General features: G+C 41.5%; 1 protein-coding gene across 16 annotated transcripts in view; it reads right to left on the bottom strand.

The window, feature by feature from the left end:
• ADGRL3 (adhesion G protein-coupled receptor L3) overlaps positions 1-27967 on the bottom strand; it is a 694363-nt gene that overhangs the window by 512216 nt on the left and 154180 nt on the right. For 15 of the 16 annotated variants that reach the window (XM_038759779.1, XM_038759784.1, XM_038759785.1 and 12 more), the window contains exon 2: positions 19037-19196. The exons of the other annotated variant lie outside the window; for it this stretch is intronic. The gene's annotated coding sequence lies outside the window, so the exon portion shown is untranslated. The remainder of the gene's footprint in view (positions 1-19036; positions 19197-27967) is intronic. 16 annotated transcript variants of the gene reach the window in all.

Genomic DNA, 27967 nt, shown 5'->3' with positions numbered 1-27967 from the left:
GTGTGTGTTTGGCTACAGATTTTGTGACTGCAATGCCTAATCACAAGTTGTCTTTCTCTTAGGGATGTGGGGTTAGAGTCTCAACACCAGCAAACCCAGAAGAAGTCTCCTAGGCCAGAGCCCAACTTAAACATTACTGAAGAAGTCCATCTTAATTCCCAAGAAGTAATAATAATAATGGTATTTACGTACTTACTATGTTCCAGGCACTGTGTTAAGCACTGGGGTAAATACAAGATAATCAGGTTTAACACAGTCCCTGTCCCACATAGGGCTCACAGTCTTAAGTCTCATTTTACAGATGAGGAGACTGAGGAGGAACAGAGAAATGAAGTGATTTGCCCACGATTACACAGCAGACAAGCAGAAGAGCCGAAATTCTAATCCAGGTCCTCTGATTCCCAGGCCCGTGTTCTTTCTACTAGGCCACGCTGATTCCACTAAGAATGTCTCAAAATTCTCTGAAGGTTTTAAGATACAAGGCTAGCTCCATGCTTGGACTCTACCAGAACAGCTTAAAAAACCACAGACAAACATAAACCCTCACCTCAGTAAGCGATTACTGGATTTACCCGAATTTAAAAGCCCTTCTGAGGAGTTCTGCTTCCCAAACCGACAACCACAAAAACTCAAGCGAGGACTAAATAAGCAAATAAAATGCTGGCCAGTTGGGGAGTTTGACCACCCCTAAAAATAGCATCCATTTGGTTCCAACTTCCCTGGAAAAACAGAGTTCCTCTTTCCATGTCTGCTCTTTCCAAGTGCTCCTTTTCTCCTCCCACAGGTTCTTGCCTAAATTAGCCAATTGCCACCAGCTGTGCCATCACCAGGTGCAGCCTCTCAGAGGATTCCAGGGCTGGGAGCCCAGGGAAAGCACTTTGCATTAACACGGCTGCTACCCTAACAACACTTGAAATCGGGTCTCTCTTACAACTCAAAGGAGGGAAACAAGCTAAAGGCCTTTCCAACCTATTAGTAGCAATACAGGGTAACGCTGAAGATAAGTATCCTCTTTTTCAGGTCATCATTTTCTTTACAAATTGCTTTTCAATGGTTTTCCACCAGAAGAATGTACCTATGGAGGGGGCGGGTGAATTTTTTTTTTCCCACTTCACCAGTAGAGGGAAAATGGTTATTTTTCAGCTTCTGAAAAGTGTAATTCAAACTCAGACTGCAAAAATGAACCAGAATTGTTTAGCTCAAATGATGCAAAAGGTCAAATTTAGTAAGAAAACAATCCCAACACTCCTTTTTTATGGTATTTGTTAAGCTCACTATGTGCCAGGAGGCCTCCCCAGACTGAACCACCCCCCGTTTTCCTCTCCTCCTCCTCCTCCCCTCTCCATCATCACCTCCCTCCATCTGCCCTACCCCCTTTCCCTCCCCACAGCACTTGTATATATTTGTATATATTTATTACTCTATTTATTTTATTAATGCTGTGTATATAGCTATAACTATTTATTCTGATGGTATTGACACCTGCCTACTGGCTTTGTTTTGTTGTCTGTCTCCCCCTTCTAGACTGTGAGCCCGTTGTTGGGTAGGGACTGTCTCTATATGTTGCCGATTTGTACTTCCCAAGCGCTTAGTACAGTGCTCTGCACATAGTAAGCACTCAATAAATACGATTGAATGACCAGGCACCATACCAAGCACTAGGGTAGATACAAGCTAATCCAGTTGGACCCAGTCCATGTTCTGCATGGGGCTCCCAGTTTTAATCCCCATTTTACAGATGAGGTAACTGAGGTAAAGAGATGTTTAGTGATTTGCCCAAGGTTACAGCAGATAAGAGGCAGAGCTAGTAATAGAACCCAGGTCCTTCTGTCTCCAGGTCTGGGCTCTATCCACTAGCCATGGCTGCTTCTCATTCTTCCCTCCCTCCCCTTCCCATTTTTCCCTTTCCCTCTCCCCTCTCTTCCTTCTCCTCTCTCTCTCCCTTCCCTTCCTCCCTGTCACTCTTCCCTAAGCCTTCTGGGCTTGGATTACCCTCCATCCCTGAGTGTTATGTGGATTGGTTAGAGTTTAGGATATCCAACAAACAACCATACAGTTACTAGTTAAGCACTTAGTACAGTGCTCTGCACACAATAAGCGCTCAATAAATACGATTGAATGAATAGTACTCATGTGGACCAAGTTCCAAGAGTTGAAATTTTCCAAGCAATTACTCCGGATGCTATTATATATCCCTTTTAGTTTTACAGGTCCATGGTGTTTATATTCTTCTATCAAAACATTTTTAAAATGAACTAAGATTTTTAACTTCTGATTTTAGCTTGCATTTTTAAAACCAGTGCAGAGCAAAATGCAAATGATCCTTAATTCTTCTAATCGATCAATGGTACTTATTGAACCCTTACTGTGTGCAAAGACTGTACTAATTTTACTGTACTTTCTTAAGTGTGTATATAGTGCTCCGCATGCAGAAGGTGCTCAATACTTACTACTGATCGATGAAACAATGGATAACGAACTGAATTTGTCAGGTGGATCTGTTTTCCTGTCCCACAACAGAGAATTGATTTTAAACATTCTGTTGTGCAAACCATTAATTCTGCGGAGCAGAACACTTCTGGTGTTAGTCATATGCTACATAAAAGGGATTAAATTAACATCATCATCAAAGTAACCCATAGATTGATTTCTAGAAATGAATTCTTAGGCCACAATTGAGACAATTGAAAATGGAAATGTAATTTCATTATTGCATGTTTAACTGCGGACTAGACGGTAAATAAACCCAACTCTTCTGCATTTCGACACACTAACAAACTCAAACACCACCAGAAATCGATTACATCAATTTAGATGATTCGGTTTCTTAAAACCTGGGGTAAGTGGCAAAGCAAAATGGATGCAATCCAAATTGGCGGTGCTATTTGCTTAGATACTATATCATGGTAATATTTTATTATGCAGTAGTAAAGAATTACAAGGCAACATCCTGGGTTATTTCCCCCTGGGATAAATGATACACATGTACTATTAAATCTCCTCACCACTATGAACATTCCATTTGTGCCTTTATAATGTGTCAGTAGACTGACATTTATGCCCACTGCTGGTACTGCTAGTCGAATTATAGTCACTTAAATGTTCCATAAAATATAGAGTTTTATCAAAGTCTAGAACCCTTACTGTCATCTTTGCAGAACACATACATATCAGAAACACACAGGCCCTCAGAAATGTATTAACTAGACACCTATATCTCAGAGATGTATATCGATCAAACCAGGGCTACTTTTTTACACAAAACCCTTCCTAGAGAAAGACATGTGAATAAATCATATTCTGATTCATCAGGGATATAAAGCACTACTCAAATATGTTCCATCTGGAAGAATGATTTCAGAAAAGACTTTACACCTGTAGAGGGAATGAATGGGGGGGAAGGGGGAGGCAAGGAAGGGAAAAGAGAGAGGGAGAGAGAAACGTGGAGACGAAGAGAACTAGAGAGGGGAAGAGACAGAGGAGAGAGGAGGGGAAAGGAAAGGAGAGAGAGAGCGTGTTCACCGTCATTCATTTCTGAGGATGAAAATAACAACTGGAAGCATCTATCCATGTGTGTGAATGTGGCTGAAAAGATGAAAACCAAACGAGCTTGAATACCCTGCCTGCCCACCTTGTCTACACCTAAGGACGCAACTTTGCTGAGCTATCATACAGAGGCTGTCTCTGTTTTTGTGCATGCTTCTTGGTATCAGACTTCATGAAGCCTGAGATTGGGAAGATCAACCTCTTCGGATTGCTGACGTCCACTCAGGTCTGTCTGCTGCAGTTGTCTCCCAACAACCGGCAGCCATTTCTCCTCATTCGGGACTGAAATTCACTCTGTCTTTCTGTGATCTGTTCTGCACTCCTGGCTTGCCTGGGACCCTCGCATTCTGCCAATCGACAACTGCTTGGCGATCCTGCTGTCATCTCGCCCGGCAGAGCTGGTTTGCTATGAACACTAAGCCAATGCCATAAGACAGGATCCTGTGGCTCATGCATACTGGGAAACCAATTAACTAGTGATATTAACAATGATAGGAGCCTTCTTGTTGAGTAGAACGTATTCAGGAAGATTATTAATGGGTTCACCTTGGTCCTGATGGCATGGAGCAAGAAGAGTTCTAGAAGATGTTATCCTTTCTAGTGTCCAGTGAAAAGTAAAACAGAAGGAAAAGAAGAGGTACAATTAAAGGTAACCTACACGGATACAATTAGGCCCACATACCTGTGAACATCAAGAAACCACTAAACCCAAGCCGTTTCGTATTCAGTTCACACTGTGGGATTATTAAACTGAAAGGCTGTCAATCCAGATGCATGGGCTACTCAACAGAGAGAGCTCTTAAGTGAAATATTTCAACATTTCACACACTAACCATTTATTTCAATTCTGGAGAAGCTAAACTAGAGAAGAAGCAGTTAAGAACTACCCGTGGGATATATATACACCAACGTGTTACATCCTCAGCCTAACAGAGAGAGACTTGGGGGTTCCTGCTGCGAAACTACTACCTTAACACTTGAAAAACATAAATTAACAATAGAATATATTGTTATGCCTGAGGGGAACAGAAGGCGATAATTTTCCTTGTAGAAATAAATACTCCAAATTACCCATGTATTATGAAAATTGGAGCTCATGCTTTTTTTTTATATCCTGCTTTGGAGAAGGTTTCTCTACCATAGCTCAAAGTGTTATGTGATCCAGAGGTAAATCCACTGCTCCATTTAATTGTGGTGGCAGCCTTCCCGAATTACAGACATTTTTCTTCCATTTTTATTGTTCCTACCTCCCATCTGTTTCTTAATTTTATGTTTGCTTCCCATATAGTACACTTCACGGTGTCCTAAGGAGTCTTTTATATTCCTGAGAATAAATTAACTTGCCGTTTTGCAATTTGAGTAGTTCAGGAGAAAATATAATGGATGAGCATTGAAAGCAGAAAAATGAAAAACTGCAACTCCATCAGTCAGTCCATCAGTAGTATTTTGGGGTGCTTATTTTGGTCAGAGCAATGACTTGGCATTTGGAAGAGTCCAACAGAATGAGTAATAATAATAATAATAATAATAATAATAATCTCAATAATGGCATTTATTAAGCACTTTGTGCAAAGCACTGTTCTAAGCGCTGGGGACAATTGGCAGAGCCAGGATTTGAACCCATGACCTCTGACTCCAAAGCCCAGGCTCTTTCCACTGAGCCACGCTGCTTCTCCGACTTCTCTGACTCTGAGTAGATATGATCTCTGCCCTCGAGGGGTGTACAATCTAGTGATTGCCATTCTGCAATTTGGAATCATATAATTGAACAGTGCAGGCTTTGAACAAGGGTCCAAGATTCCAGAATGAGAAGAATATTTCCTCTTTTATTGCAAGGGATTGAATGATTTGAATGTCCACTGAAGGAATCAATCAGTGGTATTTATTGAGTGTTTACTGGGGGTAAGGCACTGTACTAAATACTTGGGAGAGTACAATACAAAAGAGTTGGTAATAATAATAATAGTAGCCTTTATTAAGCACTTACTATGTGCAAAGCACTAGTCAAAGCACTGAGGAGGTTACAAGGTGATCAGGTTGTCCCACAGGGGGCTCACAGTCTTCATCCCCATTTTACAGATGAAGTAACTGAAGCACAGAGAAGTTAAGTGACTTGCCCAAAGTCACACAGCTGACAATTGGCAGAGCTGGGATTGGAACCCATGACCTCTGACTCCAAAGCCCGTGCTCTTTCCATTGAGCCATGCTGCTTTGACACATTCCCTATCTATAGGGGTTTACAGACTAGAGGACAGTCTAGAGGAACATTCTGATTGATTCTTATCACCATCAGGTGGATTGTAATGATCCTTTAAGTGACTGGTGTTCACCCCTCACACTTTTTTCTCCGCAATCAACAATCCCAGCTCCTCACACTCTTCTACAAGAGTCTCAATTTAGACCCTCAAAGTTTCATGAGGCCACCTTCCACCCTCCTGTACCCAAATCATAGCCTACTTGTTATATACCTCTTAAGATTTGAAGCCAAGGAACAGGCTTCGATGGAAGAATAGATTCCTATCCACACCAGTCTAAAAACCCATTTTGATTCAACCAAATAAATAAGTGAATCAGTGCTACATCACTGGTAAACATTCAGATTGTCATATTGCTTTACTACATTCACCTCCAACAGTCAGGTCAGAATTTATTGGGTAGTAATGGTAATAGAAAAAGTATTTATTATAAAACATTGCAGATAGTAATCACCCTGCTAGACTGTAAGCTTCTCAAGGGCAAGGATTGTGACAATTTTTTTTATGGTATTTGTTAATCACTTAGAACAGTGCTTTGCACATAGTAAGCGCTTAATAAATGCCATTATTATTGTTATTGTTATTATAAGCGCTTACTATGTGTCAGGCACTGTACTAAGCACTGGGGTAGATGCAAGCTGATCAAGTTGGACAATGTCCATATCCCATATAGGGCTAACAGTCAACCCCCATTTTACAGATGAGGTAAATGAGACACAGAGAAGTTCAGTGACTTGTCCAAGATCCCACAGCAAACATGATGGAGCTAGAATTAGAATCCAGATCCTTCTCACTGCCAGGCCCAAAATCTATCCACAAGGCACGCTCCTTCTCTACTGTACTCTTCAAAGCTCTTTATACACTCTTCTGCACAGATTAAGTGCTTAAAAAAACTATTGTTTGATCAATCATTGACCAACCACTACGCGTAATGAACTATACTAAGTGTTTGGAAAAGTTCAACACACGCAGGTATCTCCCTGCTCACAGGGATCTTACGAGGCAGCCAAGAGTCTGTTTGTGAATTTCCACTTGTGACTTTGGGTATGAAATGAAAATGAAAGTGAAAATGCAGTTCTGAAGCTAGAAGCTGATTTGGTGACTGAAATCAAACATCCCCATCTACCTGGTTTAACTTCTATTTCCCCTTAATAATAATAATGATGGTATTTGTTAAGCACATGCCAAGCACTGTTCTAAGCACTGGAAAACGGGTTACAGCATATCCAAATTGAATATGTACAACACATGAAAACGTATTTAGAAGTCATCCTGCCTCACCCACAAATAACTCTATATGCCCAAATATCTTCAATGTTTCCAAAGCATAAGTGATTGATTGAGCACAAATCTCCCTAAGACTTCTAAACCTAGTTTTCTTTGGACAGAAATAAGACTGAGTGTCATGACTACTCCTTCTCAAAATTTAGATGAAAATAAAGTTAAAACTCCAGGTGTCTTAAAAACACTGGGTAGTATTCAGAACACGTGAATACGAGATTTCTAATTAAGTGAGGAATCCAATCATTGAGGAATCCAACTGGGGAAGCAGCGTGGCTCAGTGGAAAGAGCATGGGCTTTGGAGTCAGAGGTCATCAGTTCAAATCCCGGCTCCGCCACTTGTCAGCTGTGTGACTTTGGGCAAGTCACTTAACTTCTCTGTGCCTCAGTTACTTCATCTGTAAAATGGGGGTTAAGACTGTGGGACAGTCTGATCACCTTGTAAACTCCCCAGCACTTAGAACAGTGCTTTGCACATAGTAAAAGCTTAATAAATGCCATCATTATTATTATTTATTATCATGTTTACACATCATCAATGGTATTTACTAAGTAGAGAAGCAGCGTGGCTTAGTGGAAAGAGCCCAGGTTTGGGAGTCAGAGGACGTGGGTTCTAATCCCGGCTCCACCACTTGTCTGCTGTGTGACCTTGGACAAGTCACTTAAATTCTCTGTGCCTCAGTTCCCGCATCTGTAAAATGGGGATCAAAAGTGTGAGCCCCACGTGGGACAACCTGATTACTCTGTACCCACCCCAGTGCTTAGAACAGTGCTTGGCACATAGTAAGTGCTTAACAAATACCACAATTATTTTTAAGCGCTCACTGTGTGCAGAGCACTGTACTATCAGGAGACCCTGGCTTCTAATACTGGCTCCACCACTTGTCTCTTAGGTGACCTTGGGCAAGTCACTTAACTTCTCTGGGCCTCCATTTCCTCAACTGTAAAATGGGGATTCAATATCTCTTCTCCCGCCTATTTAGAAAGTGAGCCCCCTGTGGGACATGGACTGTGTTCAATCTAGTTACCTTGTATCTACCCCAGAACTTAGAACAGTACCTGGAATCTAGTAAGCGCTTAACAAATACCATTAAGGAAAATGACCCTACAGTCTAACTTACTGCTATCTAGCGCTTAGAACAGTAATAATATAATAATAATAATGGCATTTGTTAAGCGCTTACTATGTGCAGAGCACTGTTCTAAGCACTGGGGGGGGATACAAGGTGATTAAGTCATCCCACGTGGGGCTCACAGTCTTAATCCCCATTTTCCAGATGAGGTAACTGAGGCCCAGAGAAGTGAAATGACTTGCCTAAGGTCACACAGCAGACATGTGGTGGAGCCGGGATTCAAACCTCTGACTCCAAAGCCCGGGCTCTTCTCCACTGAGCCACGCTGCTTCTCAGTACTTTGCACATAGTAAGTGCTTAACAAATGCCATTATTATTATTATCGTTATTATTATCTAATGTGAACAAACCTGTGTAAGAAACTCACACACCTGGCCATATTACACCCAATAATGTGCACTGGCAAAATGGTGACAGTTAAGGAGACTGAGAAGCAGGATGGGTTATGGGTCCTGGGCTGCCCTGAGGTGGAGAAGGGCTTTCCACCCCCTACTTTTCTGTTGGATGTCACTATATTCTGCTATGCACTCACAGTGGAGCATGAAGATACCCTTTGGGAGCCTCTTCAAACACCTGACCAGTGGTACCCCAACAATCCCTTGCTCCAGGGCCAATGTGTTCCCCTCCATTCCCCACGCCCCTCTACCCACCACTGCAGCAGGACAGGATCTTTGTCTGACCTTGTACCTACTCAAACACTAATCCCAGTGCCTGGCACACTGTAAGTGCTTAAGAAATATCTCACAAACCTCCTCTTTTTCAATTCCTATTCTCCAGTCGTCACCCCCCACGTCCTGACAGTGCACCTTAAGGCAGCTGGCTCACTTGCTTATGGTCTGAAGTCAGCTCAAGCCCCTTCTAAACATCTGGTATCCAGTTCCCAACAACACCAGCATCATCTTCCCTCCAAGCCTCCTCCCCCTTCCCCACCCTCCCACACCAAAATGGTTCCTGCCTTTTGGACGGATGTGTTAAACGATTATTGAAATCCTCTCCCAAGCAAATTCTGCAGTCATGATTATTTTAGCAAGCTACGTTAGCACTTATTTTCAGCCTTTCTATGAAAAGTGATGGAGTGCATTTGCAAGATATTTTGCTTTACTGATGCGCTGCAAAAATAAGGGCAAAACTCAGTTTTATTCTGAAACTTAAGCAAGAATGGAAGAGATTTTTAAAAAGAGGTGACCTGGTCAGATTCAGCGAGAATGTCGAAGATGGAGAGAAACGGCCTTTGCCTCATGACCTGAAAGGAGTGTACACAATTAATTTTCTTTTACTGTAATTTGAAATGACTTGGAGACGCTAATTTTAACTTCAAAATCTCACTTCATTTTACATGACTGCTCAAACTCATCTTGGAAGCATCTGAAAATTGGGAAAATTTTGGCTTTGTATTGAGAGCATTAGTTGCAAATCTTTCCATTTCATTAATGATGCACTAGTACTTAGTGCTTTTCATGTAGCTCTAAGTGCAGTTGAGAAGGAACAAAAATGCCATTATAATTTATTTATTTACACTGAAATGTCCTCTTTTAACACACTCTCCTTTCTGGAATATAAAATACTACCAAGATGACACCATATGCAAGTGGGGGATATTAAAGCAGGTAGACCAGATGGCATGATCCTGGAAGGGAAGACCATTCTAGGTAGCCTTAAAATACGCTGGGAAGTAAAGGAGGTAAAAAACTTGGGATAAAATAAAGCCCTCCAAAAAGAGGTTTTCATCGTAAGTGATTTAAAAAAAAGAGCAACTGTCAATCAATGATGGTGATGTGCTGATGTGATGTGATGGTGGATAAAGCAACCCATTAATCAATGACTGTCATTTGTTGAGCACCGGTATTTCTTGAAAAGCAGTGTGGCCTAGTGGAAAGGGCATGGTCCTGGAAGTCAGAAGACCTGGGTTCTAATCCCGGATCTCCCACTTGTCTGCTGAGTGGCCTTGGGCAGACACTTAACTTCTCTGTGCCTGTTACCTCATCTGTGAAATGGGGACAGACTGTGAGCCCCATATGGGACATGGACTGTACCCAACTTGATTAGTTTGTATCTACCCCAATACTTAGTACAGTACCTGGCTCAAAGTAAGCACTTAAACTACCATTAAAAAAATAGTTGACTGGGGATCTCAAAGTCAGTACTTAGGAGTTTCTGCTGGGTTAATTAACGGTATTTATTGAGCACTTACTCTGTGCAGAACTAAGCCCCTGGGGGAGAGTACAATACAACAGAGTTGGTAGGTACTATCCCTGCCCATGGCGAGTTTACAGTCTCAATGCAAAGACGGCCCCCAGAAGGGGCCTCACGTGGTCAAGATGGTGAGAAAAGAGGGCGAGATGGTGAGAGAGAATTTTGGCTCTCTCTGAAATTCTCCATCACAGTCAGCACCTCCTGTCCACTCCGTGGATGGTGCGCCCACCCCAGACCTGGATTTGGCCGGCTGGATGGTGTGGATGGTCCCGGGCTTCTTCAGCCTCAGTCACCCCCAGCAGATCTCCCGAAATTGGGTCGGAGGCTCAAGGGGCCCGGTTGCATCCCGGGACCACAAATGCCTGCAGCCTTGCTGTAAAATCTCACTGTTCCCTCCTTGGCCCGATTCGCTCCCAGAGGACATCACCGCCTTCCCTCGGAAACATGGCTGCTACCCACCTCAACTCACAGATTCGCTTTGCAATAGAAAGACTTCAAATTTCAGATTCCATTCCAAGTTCACCTCAGGGAGAGGTGATCGCCTGGATTCAGCAGAATAAATGAAGGTAACAAACAACAACAAAAAGTATAGTTTTCCTGAGTTTGCGACTAATTGGGATGGCCCGATTACTGTTCCCCGAACACTCAGTTATCTCTGAGTTGCGATTCATAATCCAAGTTCCAATCGGATCACTATAACACAGGCCTCAAACATGGGAGGGAAAAGTAAAAAAATACATATATGCCAAAAGTGTACTTATTATCGCGTGAATCATTTTGTACCCTACTGTCCCTCTTTCCTTTCAAACTAAACAAATTCTGTCCACTAAAGTCTCTCTCCCACCCTAAACCTTTCCTCCGCTGCCCTTACCATAACCTTTTCTATAACAACTACTTTCGTTGAGAGGACAACAATTGAATGCTGTATTGGAGAATGGAGGCAGACGGAAAAACCATACTGGCACCTTATAAATCAATGTGTGTTTTCTCCCCATGCATTACTTCCTCTCACCTTATTAATATATCATAACATCCTGTTAGCTTTTTGACCCAGCCAGCGATCGGAGCAGACTTCTTCATTGATCCAGCCACAAATACTGCCAGATCTTATCCCAAGAGGTTTAGATGATTCCAACTTGACATGGACTACTGACTACCCAGCCTAAGGCTACTAAACACATTTCAGTTTTCATGAAAGGTCTGGGCAAGGTGAATCTCTAATTGGTATATACCAAATTCCATGTGCAAGCATGCTCATGCCTCCCCGTCCTAAAAGGAACTCCTCTCTTGACCTTACAGCTCCCTCTAATTATCACATCTCTCTGCAACCATTCCTCTCCAAACTCCTTGAGCGAGATGTCTATACCAGATGTCTCCATTTTCTCTCCTCCAAATTCTCTCCTTGACCCCCTCCAACCTGGCTTCTGCCCCCTTCAAGCCCCAGAACCTGCTCTCTCAAAGGTCTCAAATGACCTCTTTCTTGCCAAATCCTTTGGCCTCTACTCCAACCTAATCCCTATCTACCTCTCAGCTGACTTCAACCCTGTCAACCACCCACTTTATATAGCACCACCATCCTCTTTCATTCATTCATTCAATCGTATTTATTGAGCACTTACTGTGTGCAGAGCACTGTACTAAACTCTTGGGAAGTACAAGTCGGCAACATATCGAGACAGTCCCTACCCAACAGCAGGCTCACAGTCTAGGAGGGGGAGACAGACAACAAAACATGTAGACAGGTTCTAATCCTGGCTCCGCCACTTGTCAGCTGTGTGGCTTTGGGCAAGTCACTTCTTCTCTGGGCCTCAGTTACCTTATCTGGGGTTGTGTCACCCTTGATCTTGGATTTCCCCCGCTGAATTCACCCTTTCCTCAGCCCCATAGCACTTAAGTACATATCTGTAATTATTTACACTGATGTCTGTCTCCCACTCTAGACTGTAAGGTTGTTGCAAGCAGGGAATGTGTCTACCAAATACTACACGGTCCGCTCCCAAGTACTTCATACAGTGCTCTGTACACACAAAGCGCTCAATAAACGTGATTGATTGATTGATTTGAGCCTACATAAACTGTTTAACTACCCACGGCTTCTGTTGTTAGAAATGAACCTGGTGTCAACAAGATGCAGTGTGGAGCTTCTTTACTCCTAACGCAACCTAATTTTTTTCAATTTGAAATCCTTCACAAAAGGATCCAAATGTTAATGTTCTTAAGGGCCCCTCACCTGTCTGCTTACACCCTGATGGAAGGTGAGAAATCTCACTCTGGGTTACTGAAAGTGCAACACGGATGAGGGAAATGATTCTAAGAGAACTTTACCTCTCTTCACCTCAGGCACGGTGTGTGCCTGACAGCCTTGCTGGCACTGCGGAAGTCAGATAGTGCTGAGTACTGCATTTAAGCACCAGGAAATAAATTATCAACAAATTTAACCACTCCTTAGTAGAAACCAGATTTATCATATTGCTATCACCTTCATCATTTTGGAAACAATTTCTAAACGAACTGGCAAGCAGAACCTACTACGGTATTTACATTATCTGCTCCACATACAGCATTTCCAATGTGAGGTTAGTATTTTTGCTCACTGTGAAAAGGCTTTCCTGGGGATAATATTTAGAGTTCATCCATGCTGTCAACTTAATAAAGTCTTCTAAAAAGTCTACAGGTTTCATCTCTCCAAGACAATGCTATGGCAATCTAGAGCTCCAAGTTCTCTTTACATGCTGAGGAATGCACATGTCCATTAGAATAACGTTATTACATGAAGCAACAAGGCCTAGAGCAAAGAGCACAGTCCTGGGAATCCGAAGGACCTGGGTTCTAATCCTGAATCTGTCGTTCATCTGCTGTGTGACCTTGGGCAAGTCACTTCACTTCTTTGTGCCTCAGTTACCTCATCTGTAAAACAGGGATTAAGACTGTGAGCCCCAGGTGGGAAAGGGACTGAACTGGACATGGATTGTGTCCCACTGATTAGCTTGTATTCATTCAATCGTATTTATTGAGCGCTTACTGTGTGCGGAGCACTGTACTAAGCGCTTGGGAAGTACAAGTTGGCAACATATAGAGACAGTCCCTACCCAACAGTGGGCTCACAGTCTAGAAGGGGCTACCCCAGCAGTTGTATCTACCCCAGCAGTTAGTACAGTGCCCAACACCTAGTAAGCGATTAACAAATACCAGTAAAAAAAATACGCACTTAAGCAACTTGCTTACTCGGCTGAGCCAAAGTCAGACAGAGATGAAATGTGTCCAGAGAAAGAACCATCACTGCCTTCTCTATTCCCAGTTTGTCTCAGATTTTCTTAGACTGATTGCAGACATTAGGATATGCTGGGGTTACATCTGAAAAGCACTTAGTACACTGCTTTGTGGACAGGGAATGTGTCTGTTACATTGTTTTCTCCCAAGCGCTTCCTACAGTGCTCTGTACACAGAAAGCTCTTGATAAATATGATTGATTGACTGACATAGTAAGCACTATGCTGCCTTTGTAAGCACTTACAAAGCACTTTGTAAGCAAAGTAAGCACTTTGATTTCTGCCATCCACCATTTAAAAGAAAAAGGACTGAAACTACAGGCAGGAAAAAAAAAACATATAATACCAAAAAATTCTCACCCCGATTTTTCTTAACCCCCAAGTTTTTCTATGAGCCTACTGGATTTTAAATATCCAAAGTAAACAGTGTTATTAATTTAGTATAGGATATTCATTCAACAGGGTAATTCTTTTCCATGAAATAAGAGCACAGGCATTCTTATTCAAGGAAATAAATGTCATTCCTTATAATAATTCACATAGAAGAATGATATAACAAGCAATAAATCACCAGTTATGAAAAATAAACTGGAATGAACATATTTGGCCTCTAATTATATAAGGAAAATATTTCATTATTGAAGCACTACTTCATCATTACAACTTGAACAGTATATTAAATACTAGTCAATCTTATGTTTCTCTTAAATTATTCAGCATAAATTATTGATATAGGTGTTAGTGAACATGTTGCATGCATGTGTCCATTTACTGTGTATGTGTGTACATAAATGCTTAGTACAGTGCTTTGCACAAGTAAGCGCTCAATAAATACGACTGATTGATTGACTGATGAATACTATGTGCCCTTCATTCTAGTAGGCAACAGTACTGTCTGTAAGATTTTAACCCTGAGAGTAGATGAGGCTCAACATTCACTCATTCAATCGTATTTAGTGAGCACTTACCGTGTGCAGAACACTGTACTAGGCGCTTGGGAAGTACAATTCAGCAAATAGAGACAGTACCTGCCTACAATGAGCTCACAGTCTAGAAGGGGGGAAACAGGCATCAAAACAAGTAAACAGGCATCAATAGCATCAATATAAATACATAGAATTATTGATCACCATCAACATCATCAATCGTATTTATTGAGCACTTACTATGTGCAGAGCACTGTACTAAGCACTTGCGAAGTACAAATTGGCAACATATAGAGACAGTCCCTATCCAACATTGGGCTCACAGTCTAAAAGGGGGAGACAGAGAACAAAACCAAACATACTAACAAAATAAAATAAATAGAATAGATATGTACAAGTAAAATAAATAAATAAATAGAGTAATAAATATGTACAAACATATATACATATATACAGGTGCTGTGGGGAAGGGAAGGAGGTAAGATGGGGGGGATGGAGAGGGGGACGAGGGGGAGAGGAAGGAAGGGGCTCAGTCTGGGAAGGCCTCCTGGAGGCCTTGTGTATATCAATACACATCATTGATATAAATAAATAGAATTATAAATATTTACATATATACACAAGTGCTGTTGGGGGGCTTAGTCTGGGACAGACAGACAGACACCTAAATACTTTTGACACTGGCAGTATGAAACCCTGAAGAATTTCTCCAGCAGAAATGATTTCCCTGCCTATTGAGAAGTAGTGTGGCGTAGTGGAAACAACCAATCACTGTTACTTATTGAGTGCTTACAGTATGCATAGTACTGCACTGTATGCACTTGGGAGAGTACATTTACACATAGTGGACAGACAGGTTACCTGCCCACAATGAGCTTACAGTTGAGAGGGGGACCCAGACATTATTATAAATAACTTACATATAATGTATAGATAGGTGCAGTCTAGAAGGAAAGAACATGGGAGAGCACGGAAAGGGCAGTTCTGCCACCTGACTTCTTTGCCAACTTGTACTTCCCAAGCGCTTAGTACAGTGCTCTGCACACAGTAAGCACTCAATAAATATGATTGATTGATTGATTTGTGACCATGGGCAAGTCACTTTAACTGCTCCGTGACTCAGTCCATCTGTTGGTCAATCGGGTTTATTGAGCGCTTACTGTATTCAAAGCATGTATTAAGCGCATGGGGAAGTACAATACAACAACAAGAGTTTAGTTCCTAACCTGGACCACATTGGGGTAACTGAGGAATCCCCTTGTGTGCTTTGCCAGAGTGCAGGAACTTCAGGTCCCAGGTACCCCAGATATGCAGCCAGAGTGCAGTTTTGGGGTAGCTAAATCTCAAAGCATCCTGCGGGTTCCACTCCGGTGTTTGCTCCATTTGCAGGGAGAGGAGACAATAATTATGGTACTTGTTATGCGCTTACTGTGTGACAGGCACTGTTCTAAGAGATGAGGAAGATACAACTTTTATACATGTGTGTATTTACTATTCTATTTATTTTATTTTGTTAATACATTTTGTTGTCTGTCTTCCCCTTCTAGCCTGTAAGCCCACTATTGGCTCTATATGTTGCCAGCTTGTACTTCCCAAGTGCTTAGTCCAGTGCTCCACACACAAAAAGTGCTGAATAAGTACGATTGATTGATAGAATTTTCTGAGTATTTTATTACTCTATTTATTTATTTTATTACTCTATTTATTTTATTACTCTATTTATTTATTTTATTACTCTATTTATTTATTTATTTTACTTGTACATATCTATTCTATTTATTTTATTTTGTTAGTATGCTTGGTTTTGTTCTCTGTCTCCCCCTTTTAGACTGTGAGCCCACTATTGGGTAGGGACTGTCTCTATATGTTGCCATATAGACAACTATACTTGTACTTGTACTTCCCAAGCGCTTAGTACAGTGCTCTGCACACAGTAAGCGCTCAATAAATACGATTGATGATGATGAATAAATACAATTGAATGAATGAATGAATGGACATGGACTGTGTCCAACCTCATTAGCTTGGATCTACCCAGCACTTAGTCTAGTGCCTGCCACAGAAGCACTTAAATCTCCCCCTTCTAGCCTGTGAGCCCACTGTTGGATAGGGACTGTCTCTGTATGTTGCCAACTTGTACTTCCCAAGTGCTTAGTACAGTGCTCTGCACACAGTAAGCGCTCAATAAATACGATTGAATGAATGAATGAACTTTAATCAGGCTGGACACAGCCGCTGTCCCACATGGGGCTCACAGTCCTAACCTGCATTTTACAGCTGAGGTAACTGAGGTTCAGAGAAGTTAAGTGACTTGTCCAAGGTCACGCAGCAGACATGTGGTGGAACCAGACTCCCACAGGTTTGTGCTCTATCCACTATCCCTTCCACAGCACCCCAGCAACAATGCTCCTGACATGACTGGCACATCGTAAGTGTTTGGGAAATACCCTAATGATGATGACTATTATTAGACAATGGCCTCTCGTGTTCTTATACATACTACCTACCCACACCCCTGAGATAGTAGGCTTCAGCAGTCTGAATTGCCAAAGGTTCAAAGTAGTTCGTTACGTGGGTATTGGTGAGATGGAGACGCTGATAAAAATGTATAACTACTAGAAATAAACCCAAAAGTTCCACTGAGGCATCATATATATGAGTTTAGAGGGTTCCTCAAGCCCTCAAGATTCAGGGTAGACACTTAATAGTAGTAGCTAACGGAGAAGCCCCAGCGGCTCATTCACTATGACAAGTTTATAACAGAAAATTTGGGTGACCAGCAGTTTTACATTAGTCTGCAGATAGCAGACTGGAAAAATAATCTTCCTTCCTGCATTTTCCTGGAAAGTCCAACATACTGCAAACTACTGTCAGGTTCACACGGCAAAATTCAAGAGAATGGAACTTGTTTAAATGCAGGGATTAATGAGAGCTGGTGGGCCTCAAAAAAAAAAAAACTGGGCTCCCTTCAGCTGATCACACTAAATTAGTTTCCCATCACTCAGCCATGTTGCTGACAGCTAACCGGCAGTGTGTTAGAGAACTTACTAGGTGCTTGGGAGAGCACTTTGCCCTCAAGGAGCAAAAGGACAAGTATTAAAATGAATTACAGGGAGGGGGAAGTAATAGACTAACCTAGTGGAAACAGCACAGGCCTGCGAGTCAGATGGCCTGGGTTTTACGCTTGGCTCTGTTACTTAATAATAATAATAATAATGATGGTATTTATTAAGCGCTTACTATGTGCGAAGCACTGTTCTAAGTGCTGGGGAGGTTACAAGGTGATCAGGTTGTCCCACAGGGGGCTCACAGTCTTCATCCCCATTTTACAGATGAGGGAACTGAGGCCCAGCGAAGTGAAGTGACTTGCCCAAAGTCACACAACTGACAAGTGGCGGAGCCGGGATTTGAACCCACGACCTCTGACTCCAAAGCCCGGGCTCCTTCCTTTGAGCCACACTGCTTCTCGTGCTGTGTGACTTTGGGCAGGTCCCTTCACATCGCTGTTCCTCAGTTTCCTCATCTTTCAAAATGGGGATTAAATACCTGTTCTCCCTCTCCACTAGACTGTGAGCCCCATGTAGGACGGGGACCGGGTCCAACCGGATTATTTTGTATCTACCCCAGCGCTTAGTACAATGCGTGGCACATAATGGTTAACAAATACCACATGATCACTATTAGTGCTATGAGAGTGGGAGGGTGTCTGAATACAGAAATGCTTAGGTGATGAGAAAGTGGGAAAATGTGAGTTGGGAGATAATGAGGTGGGCAGAGAAGTAGCGTAGCCCAGTGGAAAGAACATTCTCCTGGAAGTCAGAAAGCCTAGATTCTTATCCCAGCTCTGCCTCCTGCCTGCCAAGTGACCTTGGGGAGGTCATTTAACTTCTCAGTTTCCTCATCTGTAAAATGGTGGTTAAATCAACCAATGGTATTTCTTTTAGACTGTAAGCCCACTCTTTTAGACTGTGAGCCCACTGTTGGGTAGGGACTGTCTCTATGTGTTGCCAATTTGTACTTCCCAAGCGCTTAGTACAGTGCTCTGCACATAGTAAGCGCTCAATAAATACGACTGATTGATTGATTGATTGATTGAGAGCTTACCGTATGCAGAACACCGTAGAGAAAGACCTGTTATCCCGCCTGCTCATCCCACTGTGTGACATAGGGACTGTCTGACCCAATTATCTTGTATCAACCTCAGCACTCTGTTCAGTGTTTGGCATATAATAAGCCCTTAGCAAATACCACGCAAAAAGGATGAAAGATTAATTTGAGAGGGCCTCCAACTGGAGATGGGATATGTAGTCAGCGAAAATGGGTAGACTATCAAACAGAAAGTGGGAGGGAATTCTAGAATGGGAGGAAGAAACCATCTATCACACATATTCATGCACAAAAGATGGTGAAATGGAGAGAACAAGAGCATTTACCTTTACTGAGCCTTCTCAAAGCCTTCATAGCCCCACTGTGGAAAGGAACAGGACATGACCTCAAAGCTGCTGGGAACCACAGAATTTCTCTTAGAGTTGCCGTGGCATCACAGTCAAGCTTTCGGCTTTCCTTCATAACTCTGAGATGGATTTCTGGGTTCTAAAGTATTCAAAATAAAAAAGAAAAACAATCTTTCACTATTTAATTTGTACTTTTCAGTTTTGGTTCAGCTCGTTGTGGGCAGGGATCGTGTCTAACAACTCTATTATAGTAGACTTTCCCAAGCAATTAGTACAGAGCCCTGCACACAGTAGGTGCTCAAGAAATACCACTGATTGATCAGTCTTACTAAAAATCCCATCAAACAAACAAATCCCCCTACAATTCAGACAACACACCATGTGAACTAGTGGAGAGAACCCAGGACGAGGAGTCAGGAGATCTCGGTTCTAATTTCAGGTCTGCCAACTGTGTGACCATGGGTAAGTCACTTAAACTATCCAGGTCCTGGTTTCATCATCTGTCAGATGGGGATGAGATGGACTATGATCCTCATGCGGGAGGTGGACTGTGTCCACTCTGAAACCATTATCTAGCCCAGCTCTTAACATGCATTAAGCATTTAATAAATGCCCAAATCATGAAATAATGATATTTAATTTATTATTTATAAGTATTAATTGTTTCTTATTTCATATTAAATTATTAAATAACAACCCCAATCTATTCTCAGAATAGGAAAGCATAAATGAGTTAGATAATTATCTGCCTTAGAGATGTGGGAGTGTGAGGGGGTTGGTACTGACTGATTGACTAATTTGCTTTCTCCTTTGGACAGGGAGGGTTTTTGGCAGGGTCTTGGAAATATATACAGTCCTGGACAAGAGTGGGGTGCCACTGTCTCCCACATAATAGAACAAGGTATCCTCATCCCACTCAAAATCAGTCCCCTTCTCCTTCTAATGCACAAACCAGGAATCGGAATCAGAGTTTTATTCCCCATAAAGCAACAATCTACCGAAGTCAAAAAGCAGACAAAAGGGAGTTAGATATTCAAACTATAGAAAATACCCTTTCACCACTGATAAAAAAGAGAAAAGAAGAATAAATCCCCCTTTGGGGTGCCGAAGATCCTGGGCACACAAGAGGAAAGCGCTGAGACTCGCTTGGTTTGAACCCATTTTCAATGCCTCCTCTGGTGTTCAGAAAGCATGATGCTTTTTCTTCACTACTCAATGGGGAGACTGGCAAAGTGGATCCAATGAATACAGCCATCATGACACATTGGCAGATTTCTGTACAAAGTCTCACTACCCTCACAGAGATGGCTGGCAGGCTGACAGGAGTGCCCCCAATTAACAGAGAGGGCTCTCTGAAAGACATAATTACTCGAGTTGGATGGCATAATAAGGTACTGAGAAGGAAAAGGGAAGCAGCATGCATGACCTAGTGGAAAGATCATTTGCTTACGAATCAGAGGAATCCCGGCTCATCCATTTAACTGCTCGACCTTCGGCAAGTCACTTCGCTTCTCTGTGCCTCAGTTCCCTCATCTGCAAAATGGGGATTCAATACCTGCTCTCCCTCCTACTTAGACTGAAGCCTCATATGGGACCTGATTATCTTGTATCTGCCCCACGCTCAGTATTCATTTATTCATTCATATTTACTGAGCGCTTACTGTGTCAAGAGCACTGTACTAAGCGCTTGGGAAGTACAAATCAGCAACATAAAGAGACGGTCCCTACTCAACAACAGGCTCACAGTCAGTACAGTGCTTGGCATATAGTAAGCACTTAACAAATGCCACAGTTATTATTAAGTATTATTATTGTTATTATGAGTGCTAAGAAGATGTTGATATGAAAGTTTTCCTTAAAGCAGGGCTCAACAAGGGGTAGTCCTAACTCTACCTAAAAAAAAACAGGACACATTTTAATACTGTTTTCTGTTATAAAATATAACAGAGTAACCAAATATGAATATTCACCTTGGAAAAAAGGAAGTGATCAACAGAAAAATAATTATTTTCTCCTCAAACCCCATTACATAGTTGAGAAGGAGTTCAGCAGCAATTTTCCAGTTCCCAGCAATGCTACCTGGCTATTTGGAGCAAACGGCAAATGAATAACTATTACCTGAATGACAGAAATATGGGACTCTCTTATTTCCATTTCTTGCAGACCTTTCTGAACCTTTTCCCTTCAAATGTATATTTTCCGCTCCTCTTTACTTCTTTCTTCAAACCTTCTATTCACCTAAGTTTCAACCAAGACTCAATACCAGTCTTTGAGATTCTGCCTTTCAGATAAAGCTATTTTCTGATGCTGCTCAGGCTATTAGCCAATTTGTGCTCTGACTGTCATTACTATTGCTTTGGTTCTTGCCTTTAATAATAATAATAACAATAATAATGATATTTGTTAAGTGCTTACTATGTGCTGAGCACTGTTCTAAGCACTGGGGGAGATACAAGGTAATCAGGTAGTCCCACGTGCTGCTCACAGTCTTAATCCCCATTTTACAGATGAGGTAGCTGAGGCACAGATAAGTTAAGTGACTTGTCCAAAGTCACACAGCTGACAAGTGACAGAGCTGCTATTAGAACCCACAACCTCCGACTTCCAAGCCTGGACTGCTTCGTCCTCTGTGTTGCAAAGGTAATTGAACAGAAAACAACAAAAAATGCAAGAATGAAGCCTGAGAGATCACTTGCCCCGAACAGTCAAAGGTTGGTCTCATCAATCATTCAATCAATGGCATTTATTAAGTGCTTACTGTGTCCAGAGCACTGTACTTACCACTTGGGAGAGTACAAGGTAACACAGTTGGTAGAAACATCCCCTGTCCACAGCAAGCTCATACATTTGTAATCTCACCAGGTAAAAATAAAAAAAAAGATGAAGTGTAACCATTAAAAAAAATGCATGCTGTGATTTTCCATTAATGTAATAATTCTAACTAATCATGACAAAGATCTGGGCAAAGGAGGGTGGAAAAAGAGCTTCTTGGAAAATGAAAAGGTGGTCACTCTGCCGATGTATTTGAGTGCCTGTTGTGTGCAGACCACTGTACTAAGTGGTAGGCAGAGTACAACAGAATTATTCAGTGTCCTGCAGGTCTTCAAGGAGTTTGCATTCCAGTCACAAAGAAACAGTCACTAAAACATGTACGGATACACTTAATTATTTATTTATTTTATTTTGTTTTCTATTTATTTATCTATTTATTTTATTTTGTTTTCTATTTATTTTATTTTGTTTTCTATTTATTTTATTTTGTTTTCTATTTATTTTATTTTGTTAGTATGTTTGGTTTTGTTCTCTGTCTCCCCCTTTTAGACTGTGAGCCCACTGCTGGGTAGGGACTGTCTCTATATGTTGCCAATTTGTACTTCCCAAGCGCTTAGTACAGGGCTCTGCACATAGTAAGCGCTCAAGAAATACGATTGATTGATTGATTGACAATGCACTAAGTCACAAAATAATACAGAGTTCTGACTGTTGGCCTGAGCCAAATGTGCTTAAGTCACTTCAGAGTCTCTCCATTACATCCCTCTTCTAAAGGATATAGGGAAAAGAGGGGGAATAGGAAGTCTACAGTAAAGTAGACTTTTTGTGAAACGAAACATAGCATGACTTTTAGGTTAAAATAAATCAGTTTGATTTAGAGAAATTATTTTGCAGCACTCAACTGATCAATCAATTGGCTATACTGAATGCTTACTGTGTGCAAAGCCCTGTGCTAAGTGCTTGGGAGAGTACAATATAGCACATTTGGTAGACCCATTCCCTGCCCACAAGGAGCTTCCAGTCTAGAGGGGAGAGCCTAGGTCCAATGGGAACAAAACAATCAGAGGGTTGCCAATAATTTCTGGCGATTATTTGGTTCAGGGAAAGTTCTGAATGAAACTCTAACATAGCTATAAGCAAGCCACCGTTTTTGGTTTGATAAGCAGTGTGACAACGGAAAGAGCACGGGCTTGGGAGTCAGAGGTCATGGGTTCTAATTCTGCTCCACCACTTGTCAGCTGTGTGACTTTGGGCAAGTCACTTAACTTCTTTGTGCCTCAGTTCCCTCATCTATAAAATGGGGTTAAGACTGTGAGCCCCACGTGGGACAACCTGATTACCTTGTATTTACCCCAGTGCTTAGAACAGTGCTTGGCACATAGTAAGCACTTAACAAATACCATCATCATTATCATTATTATATCTGGAAATTAGGTGGGCATTAGTTTAATCAGGAGGCAATAAACCGACTTCCAAGACACTCTTCCCAATTCACCCTAAAATAGTGTTTGTGGAAGTAGAAATAATTACTATAAAGGGCCTACTGTGTGCAGAGCACTGTACTAAAAGTTTTGGAAAAATCCAGAGGTCAGAATTAGACAGGGGCCCTGATCCTCCAGCAGTTCATATTTAAGAATAACAAAAGGAAGGATTTGGCGAGGGACACAACAGGAAAGGCAATGTAACACAAACACAAAAACAGCATGAAAAGATAGATTCTAACAAAATCTAGTGGTAAAGAAAACAGACCTCTTGTATCTACCCAGTGCTTTGCAGAGTGTGTGGAACACAGTAGTAAACACTCAGTACAGTGTTCTGCAACCAGTAAGGGCTCAATAAGTACCACTGATTAAAACATACCACAATTATTACGTAAAGGGTGCAGCATGAAGCCTCCAGGCTCATCAAGACTTTAGTCACATCAGAAGCAGGATGGCCTAGTACAAAGATTCCAAACCTGGGAATCTAGGACCTGGGTTCATTCATTCAATCGTATTTATTGAGCACTTACCATGTGCAGAGCACTGTACTAAGCGCTTGGGAAGTACAAGTTGGCAACATATAGAGACAGTCCCTACCCAACAGCGGGTTCACAGTCTAGAAGGGGGAGACAGACAACAAAACAAAACATATTAACAAAATAAAATAAATAGAATAAATATGTACAAGTAAAATAAATAGAGTAATAAATCTGTACAAACATATATGCATATATACAGGTGCTGTAGGGAGGGGAAGGAGGTAAGGCGGGGGAGGAGGGGAAGAGGAAGGAGGGGGCTCAGTCTGGGTTCTAAGCCCAGCTCCCGCACTTGCCTGCTGTGTGACCTTGGGCAAATCACTTAACTTTTCTGTGCCTCAGTTCCCTCATCTGTAAAATGAGGATTAAGGTTGCGAGCCCCATGTTGGACAGGGCCTGTGTCCAACATGATTATCTTACACCTAACCCAACACGTAGTACAGTGCTTTACATTAGTAAATGCTTAAATATAATAATGATAATAATAGCAATAATAATACCATTTTTAAAAAACAAAGCTTTTCAATATTCTAGAATTTGTAGAGTATAGGTGAAGATGCAGTTTAAGTCACCTCATTACTGTATTAGCCACCCTATAATAATCAGTTGAGTATCCGGGTTTTTGACATTCCAAGTTCCGGTTATCTATTCTTCAGCTCATGTTTCTCCCTTGATTGAACTCGGAAGTATGCACCATATCATCCAAACAATTAGCTACCCAATTAACTAACAATTAACTATTAAGCTTATTCACACCTTACCTTATCTGGAACTCTCTAGGTGTCAGGCAATCAATCAACAAATTGGCCTAAACAATAAAGACTAATTTGGGAAGAAATCATTTCCTTGCCAATTTCCTCCCCACCAATCACAAATTTTGAATATTCATACTCAATTTTCTGATTAATCTTCTGGCTGCCAGGATTTCGAAGGATGGGTAAGAGGAACCTCAGCAAATGAGAAGCAGTGTTGATGAATGAAAGTGGCAGAGCTGGGATCAGAACCCGTGACCTTCTAACGCCCAGGTCCCTGCTCTAGCCACTACACCATGCTGCTTCCCAAACATGCAATCATAATATGTGCCAATCATTCTACTAAGCATCGAAGTAGAGACAAGATAATCAAATCGGATACAGTCCCTGTCCTGCATGGGGTTCCCAGTGAAGGGAAGAGGGAGAACCATCATGTTATCCCGCCTTTTAACAGATTTTAGTTGAGCTTTGAAGACAGGGAAAGTGGATATATGATGCACACTGTGTTAATGCAGGAATTATGACTACTAATTCTATTGATCCCAATCGAGCACTTAATACAGAGTCCTGAAACCCATAGGTGCTCAATAAATACTACATATTGACTTGGCTAGGGCAGGCCGGGGATGCTCGCTATGGCAATTTTGAGTATGGGATTAGCCAAAACCTCAAAAAAAAATCACTGAATGTAAATGGACTAGAATTGTAAGCTCCTTGTGAGAATGGAATATGTCTACTAACTGTTGTATTATACTCTCCCCAATGCTTAGTACAGTGCACGCCTTCAATAAATGACACTCTCCATCCCCTCTCCATCCCCCCCGTCTTACCTCCTTCCCTTCCCCACAGCACCTGTATATATGGTTGCACATATTTATTACTCTATTTATTTATTTTACTTGTACATATCTATCCTATTTATTTTATTTTGTTAGTATGTTTGGTTTTGTTCTCTGTCTCCCCCTTTTAGACTGTGAGCCCACTGTTGGGTAGGGACTGTCTCTATATGTTGCCAATTTGTACTTCCCAAGCGCTTAGTACAGTGCTTTGCACATAGTAAGCACTCAATAAATACGATTGATGATGATGATGATGACACTGATTGACTGACTACTATAGTTAAGAGCTACTAGGATTTTCCTGGCTGTCAAGAACACTCCCTTTCATCTCAAACATATTCAGTCAATCATATTTATTGAGCACTTACTTGTGCAGAGCACTGTACATATTGTGCCTGGGATGCCATAATGTGCAGCAGGGTGGCCTAGTCAAAAGAGCACAGGCCTGGGTTTTAATCTCTGCTCCATCACTCATGCGCTGTGTGATCTTGGGCAAGTCACTTTACTTCCCTGTGTCTCAGTTACCTCATCTGATAAAACAGGGATTAAGACTATGAGCCCAATTTAGGACATTGGCTGTGTCTAACCTGATGAGCTTGTTTCAACTCCGGCACTTAGTACAGTGCCTGGCACATAGTTAAGTGCTGAACGAACAGCATTTTAAAAAATGCTTCTTTGTCTCTATCACTGGTGCATTAGCATTACACAAAGCAATCATTGCCACTGCTTAAATTTCACGTTGCCAGTAATGGTAGAACAACAGGGCTCTTTGGCAGTTACAAATTTGTTATTTATAGTAACTTCTGATTCCCTCTAGACTGTAAAGACATCACGGGCAGGGAACATGTCCTTAATTCTGTAGTCCTGTACTCTCCCAAGCACTTAGTATATTGTTCTGCACATAGTTAACACTCAATAAATACCCTGATAGACTGATTGATTACAACTGCTTTCTGATGCAATGCTAATGAGCTACAGCTACAGCTTCAGAGAAGATCCTGCTTAGAATGATTTTCTTTGGTTACATTTTCCACACACCTAGTTGAATTGTGCCAGGTGTGATTGACTTCCCTTGACTTCATAATCAATTGACTTTACTGAACATCTATTATGTGCAGTGCACTATACTAAGCTCCTGGGAGCATATAAAAGAGTTAGAAGACCTGATCCCTGTCCTCCAGGACCATGGCTTGACAAATTGTAGTTTTGCCAGCCGTGGTTGCTTTGTCAAGTGGCAGGGGAAATCTGTTCTTGTTTGAATATACCTGACTGAAGAGTGAGAGCACTCTAAAAAGTGGAGGCTCAACCTTCACCTGTGGGATAAAGCTTGCTACAGTTCTCCATTAGGAAACAATTTGGACTGAAAAATCAAGAAACAGCAGTTGTTGGCTTTATCATGTGCATTATTCATTATTGCCAAACCGCCTCTTAAAGAAGACTCTTTTCACTATTCTTGAGAAATTCATTTATTTCCTTCTTGTCTTTGTTTCCCCATCTGTTATACAGTACCATAAACTGCCTGCTGCTCACTCAGGGGGCACTTTGTTAGTATAGTTTGCACCCTCTCAGTCATTCATTCAATCGTATTTATTGAGTGCTTACTGTGTGCAGAGCACTGTACTAAGTACTTAGTACTGTACTTAGTGAAAATGTGTCTACTGACTCTGTTAAACTGTACTCTCCCAAGAGTTTAGTACAGTGATCTGCACAGAGGAAGCATTCAATAAAAACCACGGATGAATTTAATCGGAAAATGGGTATATGAATGGTCACTTTTGAGACTCGCTCTGGGCTTCTCTGACTATTTGGATCACTGGAATGGTTTCAGCTAGTTTCAGATATTTTAAATTTGTTGCTCAACTAAAGGTTACTTGGAAAGGTATTTTTATGCATTCTATCAATTAATTATTAATCATTCAGAACGTTAATTTTCCAGTCAGGTAAAACAGATTGTGGTAAAAAACAGTTTGTGACCTATTAGTAGATGGGTGGGATCAACCTCAAATAGATTCATTCATTCATTCAATCATATTTATTGAGCGCTTACTATGTGCAGAGCACTGTACTAAGCACTTGGGAAGTACAAGCTGGCAAGATATAGAGACAGTCCCTACCCAACAGCGGGCTCACAGTCTAGAAGGGGGAGACAGACAACAAAACAAAACATATTAACAAAATAAAATAAACAGAATAGTAAGTATGTACAAGATAGTAAATATGTACAAGATGTCTGTAGATCTCACTTCTTGGTGGGTGTGCAATGAGTGCTTCTGCTGAACTTTCCCTAGTGTTTAGTACAGTGTCATTTATCCAGGGCTCAATAAATACCATTACTTCCAATCTGTCTTCAAGATCAAAGGTCTCAAGAATTCCTGCCTGCATAACTGACTTATGTCCACACAAGAGCCTGTATCTCTATCAGCATAACTACTGAGAAGCAGTGTGGCTCAGTGGCTAGACATTAGCCTGGGGGCCAGAAGGACCTGGCTTCTAATCCAGCTCAGCAACTTGTCTGCTGTGCAACCTTGGG

Source organism: Tachyglossus aculeatus, chromosome 17 (assembly GCF_015852505.1).
Source record: "Tachyglossus aculeatus isolate mTacAcu1 chromosome 17, mTacAcu1.pri, whole genome shotgun sequence".
NCBI classification, from domain to species: domain Eukaryota; kingdom Metazoa; phylum Chordata; class Mammalia; order Monotremata; family Tachyglossidae; genus Tachyglossus; species Tachyglossus aculeatus.
This window is presented reverse-complemented; position numbering and strand designations above follow the sequence as displayed.